Here is a 6,197-nt window from a genome sequence, read left to right as displayed (position 1 = left end):
ATTAATGTGGCAAAAACGTTTTTTATAAGCTTTCTTTCCTACATTGTATCGCCTTTTTTTTTAGAAGACAGGGTGCCTGCATCTGTCTTGCATCACTCTTTAATCATATTTTTGTTCCCTCTGCTTGATCATTGCTTTGAGCCCCCTTGGAGCGCTGCAAACAGCAAAAGGCCTTGCTGTTCATTCCCTTGTGTCATTTGAAGCTGCAGGCAATCTGTCTTTTAAATATTGCTACGTGCCTCTCTCATGGTAGCTGAATTTCAGTGCAGCTGACTCTTGCCCTAACACATTTGTATGTACAGTTCAAACATGTCTAAGATGAGAAGAACTGTGGCAGGGTATACTTACCAAAGCATGAAAATACATATTGGTAGAGACTGGTAGAGGTACAACATGTATTTTAAACCATGACATGTATTTGTGATGAATCCAATCATAATTTTACAAACATAAAGCAAAATTCCACAGGTCACAATTTAAACTTAAAACCATGCAACACAATGTACAGTTTTATGAGTCATTAGAATGTCACAGGGCTGTGTAGTATGAATCCAAAAAATGAGATGCATGATGTAGAATAAACAATATAGCAACTTTAAATAAACAACAACAAGAGCAATAATCACTACAAACATTGGTAACACTTTATTTTGATGGTCCCTTTTGAACGTGCTGTTGACTATAAGTAACTTTGCAACTATTTGTCAACTAACTTTCATTAGAGTATAAGTAGACTCTGCTTAATATCTGCAAACACTTTATTGTGACGGTCCTCCAACAGACACTCTACTGACTATAAGTAATTTTGCAACTACATGTCAACCCTACCAGTCTATTAATACTTAACTAACACTCTAATGAGAGTTAGTAGACATGTAGGTGCAGCATTACTTATAGTCAACAGAACGTGTTAAAGGGACCATCAAAATAAAGTGAAACCACAAGAACTCAGGGAACTTGGGCTACATTAATCTGGATACATTTGAAAACGTCGTTTTCGTAAAAAAAATTCTCTCCGTCCACACTAGCGTTTTCAGGTGTTTCCCGACGTTTCAGTGTGGATGAGAATTGAAAACGCTAAATGCACCTTACTGCGCATGCGTAAAACCTACACTTATGCGCATTCATAAGAAACCGTGGAAACAAATGAGAACTCAGTGAAGGTAAAAGACAGTGACAATAAAACTAAACAGAACAAGATAAAACGTACTCGGTTACTAACGTAACCTCGGTTCTCTCTAGAAGAGGGAACGAGTACTTGCGTAAGTATCCTCTTTTCCTCGAGATATTGAAGCCAAAAATTATCCTTAATTTTGCAATAATGTAAAACGCATTGCAGCAGCATGCAGACATGGGCGAGACAGCTCGCGCGCCCATAGGCTGCTCTGCGGCAACTGCACCAGCCTATCGATAGAGGCCCCTCATGACGTCAGAACCAATGAGGGTGCTTCGCGCCCATTACGTCATGTCCCGCCGAAAGCGGGTGGGGCTAGGGCTATAAATACGGCCCAGAGAGGCTGGTTTGGTCAGTTGTTTTTTTTTTCGCTGAAGCGAATCAGAACGGCAAGATACGCAAGATACGCAAGTACTCGTTCCCTCTTCTAGAGAGAACCGAGGTTACGTTAGTAACCGAGTACGTTCTCTTACGAGAGGTTCTCTCGTACTTGTGTAAGTATCTTACGCTAGGGGAACACAGTGTAAAACGCCGTGCGTGCTTGAGACATAACACTAAAGTCCCAAGGGCAGGTGCCCGGGGCTCATACAGTGCCTAATCACAAGGGACTCACAGAGAATCCGGGAAGAGGGGCTAGAATAGCATCATTCCTGTAATATAGAGCTCTGATAAGAGCATATTATATCAAGTGTTCCACACAGCCAGGGCGAACACGGCCTGGACTGATAAATATGGGGGACTTACGCACTGCCCACAGAAGTATACATACGATCAGTGATCGACGCTCTAGCGGTTTCAGCATCCTGAGCCGATAGGATCGGGCGGGCAATACTGAAAATTTAAACCGAGAGCAACCTAGCCTGTAAAGCTTGAGGTTATAAAACCTTATAAATGTAGACGGGGAGGCCCAGCCTGCCGCCATACAGATATCTTAGAAGGCAATCCCACTGGACCAAGCCCACGACGAGGCCATGCCTCTTGTGGAGTGCGCTTTGACAACTATCGGGCATTGCAGGCCCTTGGATGTGTAAGCTAGCGCTATAGCATCAACTATCCATCTGGATAGACTCTGTTTTGACGCAGCTAGTCCCTTAGAACGTCCGCTGAACCAAACAAAGAGCTGCTCCGTCTGTCTGAAAACAGATGAGCGAGACACATAGGCTCTTAACGCCCTGACCGGGCAAAGGAAGCCTGCGTCCCCTTCCTCTTCAGATACCGGCAGGGCCGACAGGGAGATAACCTGTGCCCTAAACGGTGTGTTGAGGGATTTAGGAACATATCCGTGCTTTGGTTTGAGTATGACTCTCGAGTCATTCGGCCCAAACTCCATACACGTCGCGCTCACTGAGAGCGCTTGCAAATCCCCTATGCGCTTCACTGAAGCGAGAGCCAGAAGAAACACTGTTTTGAAAGACAAGAGTTTCAGGTCTATTGACTGTATTGGCTCGAATGGGGCACCTTTCATGGCTTCCAGAACCGTGGAAAGGTCCCAAACGGGAACTGAGGGTGGTCTGGGAGGGTTCAGCCTCTTAGCTCCTCTAAGGAAGCGAATGACCAGATCGTTCCTTCCTAATGACTGGCCAAGCGGTGGTTCAGCGAACGCTGCTATGGCCGCCACATAAACTTTGAGCGTGGATGGGGTTCTGCCCTTATCCAGAAGCTCTTGTAAAAAGGAGAGAACCTCCGGCACTCCACAGCGTGAGGGTGAAATGCCACTCGCTGTGCACCAGCTAGTAAACACAGACCATTTTGAGGAATAGAGCCGCCTCGTAGATGGAGCTCTAGCCTGTGTGATCGTGTTTAACACTCCCGCTGGGAGGTTAACGGGTACCCGTTGATGGCCCACACATGTAGGGACCAAAGCTCCGGGCGAGGATGCTAGATCGAGCCGTTTGCCTGTGAGAGGAGATCCCTCCTCACCGGTATCGGCCACGGGGCGGTACTTGTCAGCTGCATCAGGACTGGAAACCAGACTTGGTTTGTCCAAAATGGGGCGACGAGTAGCACTGGGCATCCGCTCTCCCTGATTCGCTCTAACACCTGGGGTAGGAGCGTGACAGGGGGAAACGCATAGAGCGGGCAGCGGGGCCAGACGTGAGCCAGCGCATCCCTGCTCTTGGAGAAGAATTCCTGACAATGAGCGTTCTCTTCAGACGCAAATAGGTCTATTTTCGCTTTGCCAAATGTCCTCCATAGCATTTTGACTGTCTGTGGATGTAAAGACCATTCTCTTGCCGGCAGATTGTTTCTGGACAGTCTGTCTGGTCCCACATTCAGATGGCCGGGCACATGCGCTACCCTGAGCGAGCGCAGATTGTGCTGGGCCCAGGCGTCCCGTCAGCCTGTGAAGGATTCTGGATCTGATACCTCCTTGGTGATTTATGTAAGCCACCACTGACATGTTGTCCGAACGGACCAAGACGTGGCGTCTTTTTATCTGGGGACAAAAACGCCTCAGCGCGTTGTCGACTGCCATCATTTCCAGGCAGTTTATATGCAGAAGCTTTTCCCGTTCCGACCACTGGCCGAATAACGGTCTGCCCTCGAGCAGCGCTCCCCATCCCAAGGTTGAGGCGTCCGTAGACACCACCTTCACACTCGAGGAAGTCCCCAGGCTTACACCTGACCGGTACCAGTCGGTCACTGTCCAAGGTTTCAGAGCTGCGACGCATTTCTGATCGACCTTGAGGCGCGCGAGACCGGTCCAATCTCTGCGCGGCGCGCACGCTTTCAACCAATACTGCAGCGGGCGCATGCGAAGCAGACCCAGCTGAAGCACTGAGGATGCTGAAGCCATGAGACCCAGCATCCTTTGAAACTTTTTGAGCGGGACTAAAGCGCCGTGCCGAAAAATCTCTGTCATGCGCTGAATACTTTGTCTGCGCTGCGGCGACAGCGAGTCCAGATCTGTGCCCAGAAAAGATATTTTCTGACTGGGAGACAGCGAACTCTTCGCCCAATTGACTGTGAGACCTAAATTCTCGAGGTGATCGAGTAATATGGTCCTGTGTTCTACGAGCTCCGACTGTGATCGAGCTAGAACCAGCCAATCGTCCAAATAATTCAGCACTCGTATGCCTCGGAGCCTGAGGGGTGCGAGCGCTGCATCCATGCACATCGTGAATACGCGAGGTGCCAGGGATAGGCCAAATGGCAGGACTGTGTACTGATATGCCTGGCCCTCGAAGGCGAATCTCAAAAATCGCCTGTGACGTGACGCTATTTGTATTTGAAAATAAGCGTCTTTCAGATCTATCGACATGAACCAGTCCCCTTGGCAAATTTGCGAGAGGATTTTCTTGGTCGTGAGCATTCTGAACCGTCGTTTCAGAAGTGCTTTGTTTAGTCGTCTTAGATCTAGAATGGGTCTGAGACCCCCGTCTTTTTTGGGTACCAGAAAATATCTGCTGTACATGCCCCCTTCGCTCTGAGCTTGTGATAAGGGTTCTATAGCCCCTTTGCTCAGTAACTTCGCTATTTCGGCTTGAAGTAGGTGTGCTACTTCCTTCTTTACCGTAGTATCGATTCGCGCCGCTTTGCGTTGCAGGCGTCGACCGAACTGTAGCGAATAGCCTCTTTCTATAATGTTCAGCACCCATTCTGATACCCCGGGAGCTCTGCCCACGCTTTCGAGTGAGTGGCTAGGGGTAGAATGATATCTGGGCTCTGGTCGCAATCTAGTGGCGAGCGGAGAGCAACGGTGTGCTGTAACATGAGCGCCGCGTTCGCAGCGTGTGAGACTAGGGGCGCGCTGATCACAGCGGGCAGCCTGCCCGCGCTCAGTTCTTCTGCAGTGGTGAGCCCCGTGGGGTTTAATATGTCTGTGAGCGAATGAGGGCGCGGAACAACGGGCCCATCTATAACGCTGAAAACACCGTCTGTTTGTGCAGACTGTATGTGTGTTGGTTTCGTTTTTACAGAAACCGTGAGACATGTAGCATGTAGTGTTTGTGGGCACTGGGACATGGGCACAATCACTACATTTGGTGCTCAACCGACATGAGTCGATTTTATTCGTGCGGGCCGTGTGTGGCGGGCCGTGTCTGTGTGTAGGAATGGGCACTGGGCAGTGGGCATTTTTACTACACTCATAACACCATCGGCCGTGGCCGGAATACCAGAAAATACACTCTTTTTGGGATTTATCTGGGTCGCCGTAAAAACGGCGTTTGTGTGCAGGCAAGCGGGCTGTGCTGCCGACTTGTTTACTGCCGAATATGCTGGAACAGTCGCAATTACTGGAACTGAGCGAGCGAAAATTTTTGGTGGAAGTCCGGCCGCAGCGGGACTTGAACACCGTCGCTTCCGTAGACTGGCTAGGAAGACTTAGAGGCCTCGGGCTTTACCTCAATCTTTGGCCGTGGCCCACACGGCGGGGGGCGGCGGCCGGCGGAGCGGGAGCGCGGTCTCTGATCCCTGGTCTGTCGGCGCTGCGGGGCGGCGGCAGCTGAGGGTTGCGGCTGGGAGCTGCGAGCAGACGGCTGTTTAGAGCGACCTGCTGCGGAGCTTGAGCGCTTGGGCAGGAAATGTTTCATGGCCTGCGATGTCTTCTGAACCTCGGCGAATCTGTCTGCGAAGTCCTTGACAGACGATCCGAAGAGGCCAGCGGGGGAGACGGGGGCGTCGAGAAACGCAGAGCGTTCCGAGTCCGACATCTCCGAGAGCGTTAACCACAGGTGTCTCTCAGCAACGGTGAGAGAAGCCATGTTCCGCCCCATGGCCTGCGCGGCAGATTTAGTGGCGCGAAGGGCGAGATCCGTCGCACTCCTTAAATCCGGTAGGCTCACAGCTTCCGGTCCTTCCTCGTCCATTTTTCGGAGAAGGTTGGCCTGGAAGACCTGGAGTATGGCCATTGAGTGAAGCGCCGAAACAGCCTGCCCGGCGGCGGTGTAAGCGCGACCGTGCAAAGCTGAGGTAGTGCGGCAGGATTTTGATGGCAGCGCCGTCTTAGCACGCCGTCCAGCAGAGGGCGGGCAAAGATGGGCGGCTACCGCTTCCTCGATGGGAGGAAGAGAGTGGTACC

This window comes from Leuciscus leuciscus (assembly GCF_965113295.1).
Source record: "Leuciscus leuciscus genome assembly, chromosome: 9".
In the NCBI taxonomy this organism is placed as follows: Eukaryota; Metazoa; Chordata; class Actinopteri; order Cypriniformes; family Leuciscidae; genus Leuciscus; species Leuciscus leuciscus.
Note: the sequence above shows the minus strand (reverse complement) of the source record.